This window comes from Salmo salar, unplaced genomic scaffold, assembly GCF_905237065.1.
Source record: "Salmo salar unplaced genomic scaffold, Ssal_v3.1, whole genome shotgun sequence".
NCBI lineage: Eukaryota > Metazoa > Chordata > Actinopteri > Salmoniformes > Salmonidae > Salmo > Salmo salar.
The window spans coordinates 68,647-88,326 of record NW_025548398.1 but is presented as its reverse complement, the minus strand read 5'-3'; the positions used below and the strand labels follow the sequence as shown (position 1 = coordinate 88,326).

Sequence of the window (19,680 nt, the reverse complement as noted above, 5' to 3'; positions counted from 1 at the left end):
CTTTTAAAAGTATTTTGTTTAAATATAATTTCCCTCCACAACAACATGAATACCTGCATACTTTCACATACAAACCAGAGGAGGCTGGTGGAGGAGCAATATGAGGACAGGCTCAGTGTAAAGACTGGAATGGAATAAATGGAATTCATTTATTTATTCCATTTCAGCCATAAAAATGAACCCGTCCTCCTATAACACTTCCCACCAGCCTTTCCTCTGAAATGTCTCTGTTCTGTTAAAAGAGAAGTTGAGAATACCACATGTTGTTTCTGTTGTATCTAAATGTATCTACATTAAACCACATGTTTTGTTCTTAAGACTGATGGGGAAGTGGGGTGTAAAGGATTTTGCAACACTACTGTAGTTAGCGCAACCTTGTGACTAAGTTAACATCCTGTTTGCAATACTTGGGGGGATTTCAATGTTATCTTTCAGCCTTCCCGAAACCAAAGACAAACTCTGTACAGGATCTGAACTGTATAACCTTTTGCATGAGAACTTTCCTGCAATGTAGGGAATTTAAAACTTGTAGTGTATTTGAGATTAATATAAAAAGGATTTTGAAGTTTGTCATATAGACTACTTCCTCTGCAAGAGCGTCAGAAAATATTTGATTTCCTGTGTTGTGTTGATTTGAAGGAAAGACAGACAGACTCTGGTAAGTCTAGGCTAATCATTATTATGTTTTTAAATATCCTTTATATTGATGATGACCTGATGGTCTCTGTAGGAAATGTTTAGATAATATCCTTTATATTGATGATGACCTGATGGTCTCTGTAGGAAATGTTTAGATAATATCCTTTATATTGATGATGACCTGATGGTCTCTGTAGGTAATGTTTAGATAATATCCTTTATATTGATGATGACCTGATGGTCTCTGAAGGAAATGTTTAGATAATATCCTTTATATTGATGATGACCTGATGGTCTCTGTAGGAAATGTTTAGATAATATCCTTTATATTGATGACGACCTGATGGTCTCTGTAGGAAATGTTTAGATAATATCCTTTATATTGATGATGACCTGATGGTCTCTGTAGGAAATGTTTAGATAATATCCTTTATATTGATGATGACCTGATGGTCTCTGTAGGAAATGTTTAGATAATATCCTTTATATTGATGATGACCTGATGGTCTCTGTAGGAAATGTTTAGATAATATCCTTTATATTGATGATGACCTGATGGTCTCTGTAGGAAATGTTTAGATAATATCCTTTATATTGATGATGACCTGATGGTCTCTGTAGGAAATGTTTAGATAATATCCTTTATATTGATGATGACCTGATGGTCTCTGTAGGAAATGTTTAGATAATATCCTTTATATTGATGATGACCTGATGGTCTCTGTAGGTAATGTTTAGATAATATCCTTTATATTGATGATGACCTGATGGTCTCTGTAGGAAATGTTTAGATAATATCCTTTATATTGATGATGACCTGATGGTCTCTGTAGGTAATGTTTAGATAATATCCTTTATATTGATGATGACCTGATGGTCTCTGTAGGAAATGTTTAGATAATATCCTTTATATTGATGATGACCTGATGGTCTCTGTAGGAAATGTTTAGATAATATCCTTTATATTGATGATGACCTGATGGTCTCTGTAGGAAATGTTTAGATAATATCCTTTATATTGATGATGACCTGATGGTCTCTGTAGGAAATGTTTAGATAATATCCTTTATATTGATGATGACCTGATGGTCTCTGTAGGAAATGTTTAGATAATATCCTTTATATTGATGATGACCTGATGGTCTCTGTAGGAAATGTTTAGATAATATCCTTTATATTGATGATGACCTGATGGTCTCTGTAGGAAATGTTTAGATAATATCCTTTATATTGATGATGACCTGATGGTCTCTGTAGGAAATGTTTAGATAATATCCTTTATATTGATGATGACCTGATGGTCTCTGTAGGAAATGTTTAGATAATATCCTTTATATTGATGATGACCTGATGGTCTCTGTAGGAAATGTTTAGATAATATCCTTTATATTGATGATGACCTGATGGTCTCTGTAGGAAATGTTTAGATAATATCCTTTATATTGATGATGACCTGATGGTCTCTGTAGGAAATGTTTAGATAATATCCTTTATATTGATGATGACCTGATGGTCTCTGTAGGAAATGTTTAGATAATATCCTTTATATTGATGATGACCTGATGGTCTCTGTAGGAAATGTTTTTAAATATCCTTTATATTGATGATGACCTGATGGTCTCTGTAGGAAATGTTTAGATAATATTGCTACATGCTCAGTTATTTAGAATGAAACTGATTTGAAGGTGATGAGTCCTGCTACTGGTAGCCTATGTGAACTCTGTCAGGACCACTTGTGGATCACGGCAGGGGTACAGGTGGGTCGAGGGATGACATTGCCAAAAACAAATATTTTCAGTATTAACTTATTAAACGACTAAAACCAAATAGAAAGTATGTAGAAAAGATAATGGACTTTTTCAATTATAGCATATAATCTTTGATAATTTTCAATCAGCTGAATAAAAGCTAGACAATTAGGCCCCCACTGATGTTGTTATCATGTTAGAGCATCAGAACACAGGATTATCCATGTCAGATGGTTTGGTTTTCACCGTTCAACCCAACTCAAAAAACACCTCCGTTGGTGGGTCACCAAGCACATCTGGGAACCCCTGCCTTAACGAAGAGTGACACATTATATTATTGTTATTATTATTATTATTATTATTATTATTATTATTATTATTATTATGATTATTATTATTATTATTATTGTTATTATTATTATTATTATTGTTATTATTATTATTATTATTATTATTGTTATTATTATTATTATTACTATTATTATTATTATTATTGTTATTATTATTATTATTATTATTATTGTTATTATTGTTATTGTTATTATTATTATTATTATTATTATTATTATTGTTATTATTATTATTATTATTATTATTATTATTATTGTTATTATTATTATTATTATTATTATTATTATTATTGACACTAAACATGGAGATGAGGTGGCAAATATCAGTCATGATTACATGTTCATGTGATGCATTAAATCACCTGACTGTTTGGATATGTCTGTTAGGAAATGTTTTATTTCTAAGAGATAATGAATAAATGAGAACAATTTACATTCAATAATTAGTTGTCACTGTGTTAACCACAACCAACATGCTGGATCTCTGTTTAGTTGTCACTGTGTTAACCACAACCAACATGCTGGATCTCTGTTTAGTTGTTACTGTGTTAACCACAACCAACATCCTGGATCTCTGTTTAGTTGTCACTGTGTTAACCACAACCAACATGCTGGATCTCTGTTTAGTTGTCACTGTGTTAACCACAACCAACATGCTGGATCTCTGTTTAGTTGTCACTGTGTTAACCACAACCAACATGCTGGATCTCTGTTTACAGGGGCCAGTGCTCTAAAATGAGTCTCTCTGGGGAGAGAGAGGAGGGCGGCCCTGCCTCTAAAATGAGTCTCTCTGGGGAGAGAGAGGAGGGGGGTCCTGCCTCTAAAATGCATCTCTCTGGGGAGAGAGAGGAGGGGGGCCCTGCCTCTAAAATGAGTCTCTCTGGGGAGAGAGAGGAGGGGGGCCCTGCCTCTAAAATGCATCTCTCTGGGGGACATGACACCAAAGCTAAGAGGTGAGATAACAATATTATGAATAATTTATTAAGTTTATTTCCTAAATAAATAGCTATCTTAAGGTGAATGCACTTAACCTCTTGGGGCTAGGTGGGACGCTAGCGTGCCACCCGTGGTGCACTCCATCAACAGCAGGTGCATTTCAAGAGCGGCAAATTTGAATCCAAATAAATGTCAAAATTCAAATTTTTCAAAAATACAACTATGTTACACCATTTGAAAGATAAACATCTCCTTAATCTAACCACGTTTTACGATTTCAAAAAGGTTTTACGGCGAAAGCATAAATTTAGAGTATGTTAGGACAGTACATTTACAAGAGTTGTGTGTAATGTTTTGTCAAGTCAAAGACAGGGTCACCAAAACCATAAAACCAGCTAAAATGATGCACTAACCTTTTACAATCTCCATCAGATGACACTCCTAGGACATTATGTTAGACAATGCATGCATTTTTAGTTCTATCAAGTTCATATTTATATCCAAAAACAGCGTTTTACTATGGCATTGATGTTGAGGAAATCGTTTCCCTCCAATAACCGGCAGTCAAGTCAGCGTCACAAATTAAATAATTAAAATTAGAAAACATTGGTAAAATATTATATTGTCATTTAAAGAATTATAGATTTACATCTCTTGAACGCAATCAACTTGCCAGATTTAAAAATAACCTTACTGGGAAATCACACTTTGCAATAATCTGAGCACTGCGCCCAGAAAAATACGCGTTGCGATACAGACTAGACGTCATGTTGGGGAGATCTAAAATCGAAAATACTATGTAAATAATCCATTACCTTTGATTCTCTTCATCAGATGTCACTTCCAGGTATCACAGGTCCATAACGAATGTAGTTTTGTTCAAAAAAGCTCATCATTTATGTCCAAAAATCTCCGTCTCGTTAGCACATGATGTAAGCCAGCCGGACTTCTCGTCATGAACGAGGGGAAAAATATATTTCCGTTCGTTCAAACATGTCAAACGTTGTATAGCATAAATCATTAGGGCCTTTTTTAACCAGAACATGAATAATATTCAAGGTGGACGAATGCATACTCTTTTATAACGTATTGGAACGAGGGTACCCAACATGAACTAGCGCCCAGGTGTCTAATGGGACATCACCGTTCCATGGCTCTTGTTCGGTCAGATCTCCCTCCAGAAGACTCAAAACACTTTGTAAAGGCTGGTGACATCTAGTGGAAGCAATAGGAAGTGCCAAAATATTCCTAAACCCCTGTGTTTTTCAATGGGATAGGTTTAAAGTCAATACAACACATCAGGTATCCACTTCCTGTCAGAAAATGTCTCAGGGTTTTGCCTGCCAAATGAGTTCTGTTATACTCACAGACACCATTTAAACAGTTTTGGAAACTTTAGAGTGTTTTCTATCCATATATAATAAGTATATGCATATTCTAGTTACTGGGTAGGATTAGTAACCAGATTAAATCGGGTACATTTTTTTTATCCAGACGTGCAAATGCTGCCCCCTAGACCCAACAGGTTAATGTAAATCTCTCTGGATAAGAGCATCTGCTAAATCAGGGGTTCTCAATCCGGGGTCTGCGGAGGTACTGCAGGGGTTCTGCAGGAAGCGTGGGGAGTGGTGGTGTATCCAGGGAGAAAACTAAACTAATATTCTGAAATGTCATTGTGGTCTTATGTTCCCATCTATTGGAATCATTTAGCAACTGCAGTAGTGCTGAAAAAATGTGTTATTCCTTACTAAAGTAGTAATTACTAAGAATTACTAGTTAATTTTATCACTTACAATCATAAAATAACAACTTATACCTTAACAAACAATTAAACTGACATAAACCAAAATCACTATATATGTAGTTATTTAGTTAATTACCAAATTGAGCCGGTCGGTCACATTTGAGAGTGAGGGAGATTTAGAGCATTTTGCATGAAAAAAACATGATTTTTGTCTCTCTGAAATGAAACCATCAAGTGATAGATTTTAAACAAATCCTTGTCTGTGAGAGATGTAATAATTAATACATAATTTCTTTAAACAATAAAAGCTCATTTCTGTAAAGTGATATGTTGCGTTTTGGAACTCTTCTTATGTTTCCCATCTGAGATCAGAGTAGATGAGAGATGTAATGTTTGTCTCTGTTGTGTTGAAGACCAATCAAGCAGGAGAGACCAGCCTCCCCTGTACCCAGCTGTGTGTCCATGAAGAGTGACTGGTCTATGGGTCAACCTGAAGAGTTTAGAGAGGGGAGACTTTTCTACTGAACAAAGGTAAGAAGAACTCATGGGTCATGGTCAGTGAGTTAAACAACACTGTCTCTAGTCATTTCTCCTCTCCCATTTTCACATTTCTTTTGGTTGTTTTCATAATCCACAGGCTAATCCTTTTGTCCATTTTCATAGTCCTAAAACAATATTAAACAAACACAACGTTCCCTCCCTGTGTGTGTGTGTGTGTGTGTGTGTGTGTGTGTGTGTGTGTGTGTGTGTGTGTGTGTGTGTGTGTGTGTGTGTGTGTGTGTGTGTGTGTGTGCTCTCCCTGGATGAGGAGATGTAATCTCTATCCTGATTGCCTAGTCACTTTTACCCTTACCTACATGTACATATTACCTCAATTACCTGGTACCCCTGCACATTGACTCAGTACTGGTACTCCTTATAGTCTCATTATTACCTCAACTACCTGGTACCCCTGCACATTGACTCAGTACTGGTACTCCTTATAGTCTCATTATTAGCTCAACTACCTGGTACCCCTGCACATTGACTCAGTACTGGTACTCCTTATAGTCTCATTATTACCTCAACTACCTGGTACCCCTGCACATTGACTCAGTACTGGTACTCCTTATAGCCTCATTATTACCTCAACTACCTGGTACCCCTGCACATTGACTCAGTACTGGTACTCCTTATAGCCTCATTATTACCTCAACTACCTGGTACCCCTGCACATTGACTCAGTACTGGTAATTCTTATAGCCTCATTATTACCTCAACTACCTGGTACCCCTGCACATTGACTCAGTACTGGTACTCCTTATAGCCTCATTATTACCTCAACTACCTGGTACCCCTGCACATTGACTCAGTACTGGTACTCCTTATAGTCTCATTATTACCTCAACTACCTGGTACCCCTGCACATTGACTCAGTACTGGTACTCCTTATAGTCTCATTATTACCTCAACTACCTGGTACCCCTGCACATTGACTCAGTACTGGTAATCCTTATAGCCTCATTATTACCTCAACTACCTGGTACCCCTGCACATTGACTCAGTACTGGTACTCCTTATAGTCTCATTATTACCTCAACTACCTGGTACCCCTGCACATTGACTCAGTACTGGTACTCCTTATAGTCTCATTATTACCTCAACTACCTGGTACCCCTGCACATTGACTCAGTACTGGTACTCCTTATAGTCTCATTATTACCTCAACTACCTGGTACCCCTGCACATTGACTCAGTACTGGTACTCCTTATAGCCTCATTATTACCTCAACTACCTGGTACCCCTGCACATTGACTCAGTACTGGTAATCCTTATAGCCTCATTATTACCTCAACTACCTGGTACCCCTGCATATTGACTCAGTACTGGTACTCCTTATAGCGTAATTATTGTTATTTTGTGTTACTATTTCCTTTTTTTTATTTACAAGGTATAAGGTCAACGTAGCAAGTCTGGTGGACATGGCAGAGCTCCATACCCGCAGTCAGACCAGCAGAAACTGGATCAGCAGCACTACAAGGTATCACGTCTGGTGGACAGGTCAGAGTTCATATCCTCAGTCAGACCAGCAGAAACTGGATCAGCAGCACTACAAGGTATCACGTCTGGTGAACAGGTCAGAGTTCATATCCTCAGGCAGACTAGCAGGAACTGGATCAGCAGCACTACAAGGTATCACGTCTGGTGGACAGGTCAGAGTTCATATCCTCAGGCAGACCAGTAGAAACTGGATCAGCAGCACTACAAGGTATCACGTCTGGTGGACAGGTCAGAGTTCATATCCTCAGGCAGACCAGTAGAAACTGGATCAGCAGCACTACAAGGTATCACGTCTGGTGGACAGGTCAGAGTTCATATCCTCAGTCAGACCAGTAGAAACTGGATCAGCAGCACTACAAGGTATCATGGTTGGTCGACAGGTCAGAGTTCATATCCTCAGGCAGACCAGTAGAAACTGGATCAGCAGCACTACAAGGTATCACGTCTGGTGGACAGGTCAGAGTTCATATCCTCAGTCAGACCAGTAGAAACTGGATCAGCAGCACTACAAGGTATCACGTCTGGTGGAGCATGTATCAATACTGATAGGATGGAAAGAAAGGGAGCGCTGCTCTCGGATCAGTTTTCTCCATTCAGATATTTCCTTAACATTATAGTTATGTCACAATACTGACCCAGGATCAGCTTCTATTAGCACCTATGGTTGCAAGTATTGGGGAGGCTTAGTCTAATGCTTACCCAATAAAAACGCACTAAATCACAGATTTGGCACATCATTGTGTTCATGTTTGGATACACATCATGAAATATATTGAGACATATTTCAGACAGTAGCCTACAAGTATCAAAATATTACTCAATATATTGAACAATATGATTGAAATAGGCCTAAAGACTACTGTTTATATTTCAATGCAGTCATCTCAGTTTCATTTGAAGCAAATCTGCAGACGTCCCTTGATTGAATCAAATGCAAAGACATTGGCAACTTCGTATTTGTAGTCAACTTTGTTCTGAATTCATCTGCTGTCACAGAGAGATGGATAAACTATATGATTCTATGTTTAGCAGAGATCTTCTGTGTATAAAGTCAAGTGGAAGGGCAAAAAAAGCATCTAATGACGCACTCAGCTGTTCTAGTGGTCTGAGGGAGGAGGTAGATTACTCAGCTGTTCTAGTGGTCTGAGACAGGAGGTAGATTACTCAGCTGTTCTAGTGGTCTGAGACAGGACGTAGATTACTCAGCTGTTCTAGTGGTCTGAGGGAGGAGATAGATTACTCAGCTGTTCTAGTGGTCTGAGACAGGAGGTAGATTACTCAGCTGTTCTAGTGGTCTGAGACAGGACGTAGATTACTCAGCTGTTCTAGTGGTCTGAGGCAGGATGTAGATTACTCAGCTGTTCTAGTGGTCTGAGGCAGGAGGTAGATTACTCAGCTGTTCTAGTGGTCTGAGACAGGAGGTAGATTACTCAGCTGTTCTAGTAGTCTGAGACAGGAGGTAGATTACTCAGCTGTTCTAGTGGTCTGAGACAGGAGGTAGATTACTCAGCAGTTCTAGTGGTCTGAGGCAGGAGGTAGATTACTCAGCTGTTCTAGTGGTCTGAGGGAGGAGGTAGATTACTCAGCTGTTCTAGTGGTCTGAGACAGGAGGTAGATTACTCAGCTGTTCTAGTGGTCTGAGGGAGGAGGTAGATTACTCAGCTGTTCTAGTGGTCTGAGACAGGAGGTAGATTACTCAGCTATTCTAGTTTTCTGAGACAGGAGGTAGATTACTCAGCTGTTCTAGTGGTCTGAGGGAGGAGGTAGATTACTCAGCTGTTCTAGTGGTCTGAGGCAGGATGTAGATTACTCAGCTATTCTAGTGGTCTGAGACAGGAGGTAGATTACTCAGCTGTTCTAGTGGTCTGAGACAGGAGGTAGATTACTCAGCTGTTCTAGTGGTCTGAGGGAGGAGGTAGATTACTCAGCTGTTCTAGTGGTCTGAGGCAGGAGGTAGATTACTCAGCTGTTCTAGTGGTCTGAGGCAGGAGGTAGATTACTCAGCTGTTCTAGTGGTCTGAGGCAGGAGGTAGATTACTCAGCTGTTCTAGTGGTCTGAGGCAGGAGGTAGATTACTCAGCTGTTCTAGTGGTCTGAGACAAGAGGTAGATTACTCAGCTGTTCTAGTGGTCTGAGACAGGAGGTAGATCACTCAGCTGTTCTAGTGGTCTGAGACAGGAGGTAGATTACTCAGCTGTTCTAGTGGTCTGAGGGAGGAGGTAGATTACTCAGCTGTTCTAGTGGTCTGAGGGAGGAGGTAGATTACTCAGCTGTTCTAGTGGTCTGAGACAGGAGGTAGATTACTCAGCTGTTCTAGTGGTCTGAAACAGGAGGTAGATTACTCAGCTGTTCTAGTGGTCTGAGACAGGAGGTAGATTACTCAGCTGTTCTAGTGGTCTGAGACAGGAGGTAGATTACTCAGCTGTTCTAGTGGTCTGAGGGAGGAGGTAGATTACTCAGCTGTTCTAGTGGTCTGAGACAGGAGGTAGTTTACTCATCTGTTCTAGTGGTCTGAGGCAGGAGGTAGTTTACTCAGCTGTTCTAGTGGACTGAGACAGGAGTTAGATTACTCAGCTGTTCTACGAGTGGTCGGAGGCAGGTGTTAGATCACAAGCATTTTCCAAGTGTAATGTTATTGATGGTTTCGGGAAACAGCTCTTTTACGAAATCCATGCGGGTGACTGTTATCAGCTCCTCACAACCCCAAGCTGAATATCCCCCACAACCAGAGCCTGATCGTCAAGGGGGAACCATAAACCTGCCTCTCCAACTCTCCCTGACCTGAGTGTGTTAACTCCTGAGAGTCTAGGGGGGGAACCATAAACCTGCCTCTCCATCTCTCCCTGACCTGAGTGTGTTAACTCCTGAGAGTCTAGGGGGAACCATAAACCTGCCTCTCCAACTCTCCCTGACCTGAGTCTTTTAACTCCTGAGAGACACCATGCCATGATTAGATAGTGAAACAACACACCAATCTCTTTCATAATTTCTTTAAACAATAAAAGCTCATTTCTGTAAAGTGATATGTTGCGTTTTGGAACTCTTCTTATGTTTCCCCATCTGAGATCAGAGTAGATGAGAGATGTAATGTTCGTCTCTGTTGTGTTGAAGACCAATCAAGCAGGAGAGACCAGCCTCCCCTGTTCCCAGCTGTGTGTCCATGAAGAGTGACAAGTCTATGAATCTACCTATAGAGTTTAGAGAGGGATACTTTTCTACTGAACAAAGGTAAGAAGAACTCATGGGTCATGGTCAGTGAGTTAAACAACACTGTCTCTAGTCATTTCTCCTCTCCCATTTTCACATTTCTTTTGGTTGTTTTCATAATCCATAGGCTAATCCTTTAGTCCATTTTCATAGTCCTAAAATAATGTTAAACAAACACAACATTCCCTTCGTGTGTGTGTGTGTGTGTGTGTGTGTGTGTGTGTGTGTGTGTGTGTGTGTGTGTGTGTGTGTGTGTGTGTGTGTGTGTGTGTGTGTGTGTGTGTGTGTGTGTGTGTGTGTGTGTGTGTGTGTGTGTGTGTGTGTGTACTCCCTGGATGAGGAGATGTAATCTCATGTTTTGTCCACAGAAACCAACAGGAGAGATCAGAGTCAGAGATTCTCAGTGGTCAGTCTTCCCAGAGTCATCAAACAGACCTGGACTCTATATTCAGTGTATGTGATCCTGTTATGAACATTTGTTTTTGTTTACCTCAAGTAAAGTTGATCTGTCAATTATTCATTATTGTGTTAATGACAAAGCATTTCTTCTCTTGCTTAACTTATTTACATGATTTATTTTAGTTGCTTGAAGAGAAAATGATGACATTTGTGAAGAACGAGCTGAAGATGTTCAAGAAGATTCTTAGTCCAGAACTCCCAGAAGGTTTTGAGAGTCAGAAGCAGGATGAGGAAGTGGTGGATGCTGAAGATGAGAAGCAGGAGAGCAGTGCCAGAGAGGGGGTTCTGAAGATCACACTGCACGTCCTGAGGAAAATGAACCAGAAGGAGCTTGCTGACACACTGGAGAACTGTAAGATCTGTCTGCATCATGTTGAATGCTGTTTTATAACATTTAAAAGCTGTAGCTAAAGTACAGCTAAAGTAGCTGTGTAACTCAATGATATTGTAGCAGCCTTAACACAACACCTAGTGACCTTATCAAGTAGCAGAAGGGATGTGTTGTGGTGATTAATTTAGAGAGAGAGAGAGAGAGAGAGACAACATTAATAATACCATCAATAATACCAATAATTACATTATCAGTCACACCAGTCTGTAATGCATTATGAAAACATTTACACATTTATACAGTCAGTTAAGAGAAAAAAATATTATAATTTAAAACTTTATAACAGTCCTTCAATACAGTCGGCATTAAAACTAGACGTAACAATAAGATTCTCTGTGTTATTTCTAGATTCAGATGAGCTTGCTGTGATTTGCCAACGTGAACTCAAATCTAATCTAAAGAAGAAGTTTCAATGTGTATTTGAGGGGATCGCTAAACAAGGAAACCCAACACTTCTCAATAAGATCTACACAGAGCTCTACATCACAGAGGGTGGAACAGGAGAGGTCAATAATGAACATGAGCTGAGACAGATTGAGACAACAACCAGGAAACAAGCAAGACCAGAGACTGCAATCAAATGTAACGACATCTTCAAACCCTTAACTGGACAAGACAAACTTATCAGAACTGTGCTGACAAAGGGAGTCGCTGGCATTGGAAAAACAGTCTCTGTGCAGAAGTTCATTCTGGACTGGGCTGAAGGAAAAGCAAATCAGGATGTCCAATTTGTATTTTCATTCCCTTTCCGGGAGCTGAATTTGATGAAAGGGGACAAACACACTTTCATTGAACTTCTTAATCACTTCTCAATGGAAACCAAACAATCAGGAATCTCCATCTACAACAAGTACAAAGTTCTGTTCATCTTTGATGGTCTGGATGAGTGCCGACTGCCCCTAGACTTCCAGAAGAACAAGATCTGTTGGGACGTCACAGAGACAACCTCAGTGGATGTTCTGCTGACAAATCTCATCAAGGGAAATCTGCTTCCCTCTGCTCTCCTCTGGATAACTACCCGACCTGCAGCAGCCAATAGGATCCCTTCAGAGTGTGTTGACCAGGTGACAGAGGTACGAGGGTTCAACGACCCACAGAAGGAGGAGTACTTCAGGAAGAGATTCAGGGATGAGGACCTGGCCAGCAGAATCATCTCACACATAAAGACATCAAGGAGCCTCCACATCATGTGCCACATTCCAGTCTTCTGTTGGATTTCTGCAACAGTCCTCGAACACATGCTGAAACATAAGAGAGAAGAGATGCCCAAGACTCTGACTGAGATGTACACACACCTTGTGGTATTTCATACCAAACAGAAGAATGAAAAGTATCTTGGGAAAGAAGAGACAGATCCACACTGGAATAAAGAGAGCATTCTGTCACTGGGAAAACTGGCTTTTCAACAGCTTGTGAACGGCAATCTGATTTTCTATGAAGAAGACCTGAAGGAGGCTGGCATTGATGTCAATGAAGCCTCAGTGTACTCAGGATTGTGCACACAGCTCTTTAAAGAGGAATGTGGGCTGTACCAAGACAAGGTGTACTGCTTCGTGCATCTGAGCATTCAGGAGTTTCTGGCTGCTGTATATGTGTTCCTCTCATTCATCAACAACAATGAGAATCTAATGGCCAAACCGAAAACAAAAGACGAACCTGAAGTTACTTTCTACACGAGTGCTGTGGATAAAGCCTTACGAAGTGAGACAGGAAACCTGGACCTTTTCCTCCGCTTCCTTCTGGGCCTCTCACTGGAGTCCAATCAGAAGCACTTACGAGGTCTACTGACAAAGACAAGAATCAGCTCACAGAGCCATGAAGAGACAGTCAAGTACATCAAAGAGAAGATCAGGGAGAATCCCTCTCCAGAGAGGAGCATCAATCTGTTCCACTGTCTGAATGAACTGAATGACCATTCTCTAGTGGAGGAGATCCAAAGCTACCTGAGCTCAGGAAGTCTCTCAAAACCCAACCTGTCACCTGCACAGTGGTCAGCTCTGGTCTTTGTGTTGCTGACTTCAGAAAAGGAGCTGGATGTGTTTGACCTGAAGAAATACTCCAGATCAGAGGAAGGTCTTCTGAGGCTGCTGCCAGTGGTCAAAGCCTCCAGAGCTGCTCTGTGAGTAAATAAAATATAAAAAATGCCATATAAGAAGTAATCATCAGGAAGAAATATTATTGTATTACAATATGTATATAATATTATATTGCATAACATATTGAATCAGATATTCAATCCAGTATAACAATATGACCATACAATTCCAGGAGACGGAAGGTAAATCTATATGTTGTTTGGGAGAATATGAACCAAATGCATCTACCGTTGTCCTTCTACTCTACTGGTGTTAAATAAACAGTGTGTTTGTGAAGTCATGATGATCTCTTTGCAGGCTGTCAGGCTGTCTAGTCACAGAGGAAGGCTGTTCTTCTCTGGTCTCAGCTCTGAAGTCAAACCCCTCACACCTGAGAGAGCTGGACCTGAGTAACAATGACCTGAAGGATTCAGGAGTGGAGCTGCTCTCTGCTGGACTGGGGAATCCCCACTGTAAACTGGAGACTCTGAGGTCAGTATTCCTGTAGTTGGTCAACAAGTGATAACTGTTCACCAGATCCACATGTGTTCACCAGGCACACAGTATAGTCCACACCATATGTGTTTGGACAGTGAATGTTTCTGAACACCTCTACATTCATGTGGATGCTACTATTAATATGAATAATCAGGAATGAATTGTGAATAATGAGGAATGAGCCTCTGTTATTAGTAATGGTGAGAGGTTAGCATGTTTTGTTGTAGCCTCTGTTATTGGTAATGGTGAGAGGTTAGCATGTTTTGTTGTAGCCTCTGTTATTGGTAATGGTGAGAGGTTAGCATGTTTTGTTGTAGCCTCTGTTATTGGTAATGGTGAGAGGTTAGCATGTTTTGTTGTAGCCTCTGTTATTGGTAATGGTGAGAGGTTAGCATGTTTTGTTGTAGCCTCTGTTATTGGTAATGGTGAGAGGTTAGCATGTTTTGTTGTAGCCTCTGTTATTGGTAATGGTGAGAGGTTAGCATGTTTTGTTGTAGCCTCTGTTATTGGTAATGGTGAGAGGTTAGCATGTTTTGTTGTAGCCTCTAACTTTCTCACTCATTATTATTCATGATTCATTCATGATTTGTATCAATCATGTTATCATCAGGATTCATGTAGTAGTGTTTAGAAACATGTTATCTACTCACTTAGACAGAAGATTAATCCAGTCATCATCCACATTTTATTATTGGGCAAAACAAACTGCAAATGCAACCAACTAGTTTACAACCAAACACTAATCTTTTGACTATTTTAATACACTATAAATGAATTGGTCAGAATACTTATGACTTCTTCAAATGGGTGGACTAGACACATAAAGTGCTTTCATTTTTCTAAATGGTGAAACAGATATGTATGAAAATATCCTCATATAAAAGGTGACCCACATTTAAAATGTTATCTTCACTGTCAAAATAGATATGGTGTGGACTGTATACTCAATACAATCTAAATCTGATACCTCACTGTCTGTCTTTTGACTGATACTGCTTTTAAACTGGTCTGGTCAGTCTACTCAAATATTTGTACTATACATGTTTCTATCTGCAAGCAGTACTTTGATCATTTGTAATTTATAATATGATACATTAATTTAAGAATAGATATGGAAGGTTTCATATGTTGAAAAAATATACTGCTACTATTTTCACCACCAAAGAATAGCAGTGTGGTTTTAATATGATTTGACTCTTTGCAGGCTGTCAGGCTGTCTAGTCACAGAGGAAGGCTGTGCTTCTCTGGCCTCAGCTCTGAGGTCAAACCCCTCACACCTGAGAGAGCTGGACCTGAGCTACAATCACCCAGGAGACTCAGGAGTCAGACTGCTCTCTGCTGGACTGGAGGATCCACACTGCAGACTGGAGAAACTCAAGTATGTAGAGGATTTATGTCAATGTTCATATCAGACATGTTGGACTTTTCAGGCTAGTTAAGACAAACATTCTTACCACCACTTGGACAAAGGTGTGTGTGTGTGTGTGTGTGTGTGTGTGTGTGTGTGTGTGTGTGTGTGTGTGTGTGTGTGTGTGTGTGTGTGTGTGTGTGTGTGTGTGTGTGTGTGTGTGTGTGTGTGTGTGTGTGTGTGAGTTCAGGTGTATCCCTCAATGACTGTCTGTTTTTCTGCTTACCGCTACAGTGTGGAACATGGTGGACAGAACAGAATGAAACCTGGACTTAGAAAATGTGAGTGTTGACTGCTGTGAAGAATATGACTAAGAATAAGTCTTAATTCAAGTTAAGTCAAAGACCACCATCATTACTGACTTGGTCATATTGAATATCAGCTGTAGTTCTACAGAAGCACAAATCAGGGACACCAACGTTTACAAAGAGTTGATATGACATGTGTGTGTGTGTGTGTGTGTGTGTGTGTGTGTGTGTGTGTGTGTGTGTGTGTAATTATTGTGAATAACTGTGTTTTATATTACCATACAGTATAACATATGATCACTCAACAAGTCTCAAGTTACCTTAACTTCTCCTTTTGATACCTAGAAACATCTACATTAAATGAATTAGTGAAAAGTGAGTTAACATTCTAATGTGAATGATGATGATTTCTAATATTGTGTCTGGTTTCATCCATCAGATGTCTGTGATCTCACACTGGACCCAAACACAGAAGACAGACGCCTCTCTCTGTCTGAGGAGAACAGAAAGGTGACATGGAGGAGAGAGGAGCAGCCGTATCCTGATCACCCAGAGAGATTTGTGGGATGTAGACAGGTGCTGTGTAGAGAGGGTCTGACTGGGCGCTGTTACTGGGAGGTAGAGTGGAGTGGGAGAGCGGCTGGTATAGGAGTGACATATAAAGGAATCAGCAGGAGAGGAGTGTTTGAGGACTGTTGTCTTGGATTCAATGACAAGTCCTGGTGTCTGTTCTGCTCTGACAACAGATACTCTGCCAGGCATAATAATCATCCCACTACCATAGACGTCCCCTCCTCCAGCTCCCACAGAGTAGGAGTGTATCTGGACTGGTCAGCCGGCACTCTGTCCTTCTATAGAGCCTCCTCTGACACACTGACCCACCTGATCACATTCACCTCCACATTCACTGAGCCCCTCTATCCAGGGTTTAGGGTTCATTATGTTGGCTCCTCAGTGTCCCTGAAATTATAACTGGACACACACACACACACACACACACACACACACACACACACACACACACACACACACACACACACACACACACACACACACACACACACACACACTGACACACACACACACACACACACACACTGGACACACACACACTGACACACACACACACTGGACACACACACAAACACACACACACACACACACACACACACACACACACTGGACACACACACACACACTGGACACACACACACACACTGGACACACACACATCGACACACACATCCACACACACACACACATCGAACACACACACACACTGGACACACACACACACACACACACACACACACTGGACACACACACACACACACTGGACACACACATACACACACACACACTGGACACACACACACACACACACACACATTCACACACACAAACGACACACACTCTGACACACGCACACACACAGTGTGATTTTATTATGTGTTTTACTGTTTGTGTTTGTACCACAGGAGGTTGGTGGGACCTTATTTAGGGAGGACAGGCTTGTAATGGCTGGAGTGGAATAAGTGGAATGGTATCAAACACGTGGTTTCCATGTGTTCCATTTCATTCACTCTGTTCCAGACATTATTATGAGCCGTCCTCCCCTCAGCAGCCTCCTCTGGTACGTACTGTCCTGTATGTGAGAGAGACCCAACAAGGAATTACAATGTATGTATTACTTTTAATACCTGCAAATGGCAAATAAACTACTGGAACTCCTTATGAATGTCTGCAGCCGACAAGAGGTGAAAATATTACCGGAATATTCTGCAAAATGTTGATGAAGACGTCACTCAATCCACCCAAAACAACATGCAGTCTTTTCACAAGACTCCCATGAAGTTATAGTGTGACGTTATGAGTCGACGTTAAAGTAACATTCTCACAACATACTGCACTTGTTTTATCCTGTTTTAGATGTATCCTCTGTTTAAACATTTAAACTCTTACAATAACACCGTTAAAATACCAATGTGATCATTTCTTGTCTTTTATGTTGGAAAAACAAATAGTACAATTATATGTGGACATACGCTCCATAGTTGTACAAGTATACATGGTTATATTGTACTTTTCATAATAAAACATACTTGAAACAAGAAAAAGCATGTTAATTGTGAAAACAATTTTGTTATTGATTTTTACATTGCTTCTCCCTGTCTCATGTTGACGTTTGTCATGAATCTTGACCTGGAGGCAGAACTGTGCGATTTCCTCTAGATATGTCAGCTGCAAAGTCAGAATTGGCTGTGGAAAATAATGTTGTTTTATGGTCTTAATTTAAGGGAAGGATTAGCAGTGTGGTTAGGGTTGAGGTTAGGATTTAAATCGGATTGTATTACTTTGTGCCTGTGCCAGCTAGGGAATACTTTGCTGAACTGCCTCCATGGCAAGATTCATGACAATAAATGCCAACCTGCCTCCCAGTCGTCCCCTCCTTATCTTTACAAGGCTGCAGAACATGCAAGCTAGTGATGTGGGGGTTCTCTCATAACCCTCAGTCCCCAGGTGGGTAGATGGCAGGTTGAATAAAGAGAAGCTAGTGATGTGGGGGTTCTCTCATAACCTTCAATCATAAATGTATAATTATTATGTAATTAACACAAAACATTAAGGACACATTTAATTCCATGACAAACTGACCAGGCGTAACTCAATATTAGGAAGGTATCCTTAATATTTTGTCCTCTCAGTGGCTCTGACCCTTTACATAACAGTCAATCCTCTTTTCCAGGAAACCTTCATTAAATTTCCCCAAATACTTCCACACTGCTGCTCTCTCACTGCTGCTCCAGGGCCTCTTGGGTTGAGGAGTCTAACCTGATCACAGCTGCTCCAGGGCCTCTTGGGTTGAGGAGTCATTCTCTTCTAACCTGATCACAGCTGCTCCAGGGCCTCCTGGGTTGAGGAGTCATTCTCTTCTAACCTGATCACAGCTGCTCCAGGGCCTCTTGGGTTGAGGAGTCATTCTCTTCTAACCTGATCACAGCTGCTCCAGGGCCTCTTGGGTTGAGGAGTCATTCTCTTCTAACCTGATCACAGCTGCTCCAGGGCCTCTTGGGTTGAGGAGTCATTCTCTTCTAACCTGATCACAGCTGCTCCAGGGCCTCTTGGGTTGAGGAGTCATTCTCTTCTAACCTGATCACAAACAAAGACAAGATTCAAACAAATAAACATGATGTTCCAACATAATGGGGGGGGGACTTCCTCCATGTCAGGTAAGCAGCCTCCAAGTCTACCCTCACCAACTTACCAGACTGAGTGAGTTCTGAACATCCCTCTCTGTCCTCAGATGCTGCATCCAAGTCTTCTTGGGTCTTTCTGGTGTCTCTGTCTTGACTCTTTAGTGAGTTTTTTCAGTTCTTTCCCAGGCTGCCTGAAAAACACAAAAAGATGGCAAATACATAAGAGTTATGAACTATCAAAATAAAGAGAGTCGCACACTCCATATATAAACTCCCAGTCATTTATTGGGTATTTACCAACGTTTCAGCATCACTATGCCTTCTTCAGGGTGATGTTATCAATACTTGAACCAGGTTATGTAGACGAACAGTGCAATTAGTGCAACCAATGACAATAGAGAGGGGTGTGTCATAATGATTAACTTAATTACAATGAATTAATGAAACTTAAAAAAAACAATAGTTTATGGCATATTAAATATTAAAAAATAGTAGGGTATATTATATACTGCTCAAAAAATAAAGGGAACACTTAAACAACACATCCTAGATCTTAATGAAAGAAATAATCTTATGAAATACTTTTTTCTTTACATAGTTGAATGTGCTGACAACAAAATCACACAAAAATAATCAATGGAAATCCAATTTATCAACCCATGGAGGTCTGGATTTGGAGTCACACACAAAATTAAAGTGGAAAACCACACTACAGGCTGATCCAACTTTGATGTAATGT

The 19,680-nt window shown here is 40.3% G+C and overlaps 1 long non-coding RNA gene across 1 annotated transcript; it reads left to right on the top strand.

Annotated features, from left to right (window-relative positions):
* The first annotated feature begins 3,628 nt into the window (after window positions 1-3,628).
* On the top strand, window positions 3,629-10,662 carry LOC123732973 (uncharacterized). The gene is made up of 4 exons (XR_006763545.1): window positions 3,629-3,690; window positions 5,831-5,948; window positions 7,349-7,438; window positions 10,570-10,662. It is a non-coding gene; the product is annotated as an uncharacterized lncRNA (long non-coding RNA).
* Window positions 10,663-19,680: the final 9,018 nt, after the last annotated feature.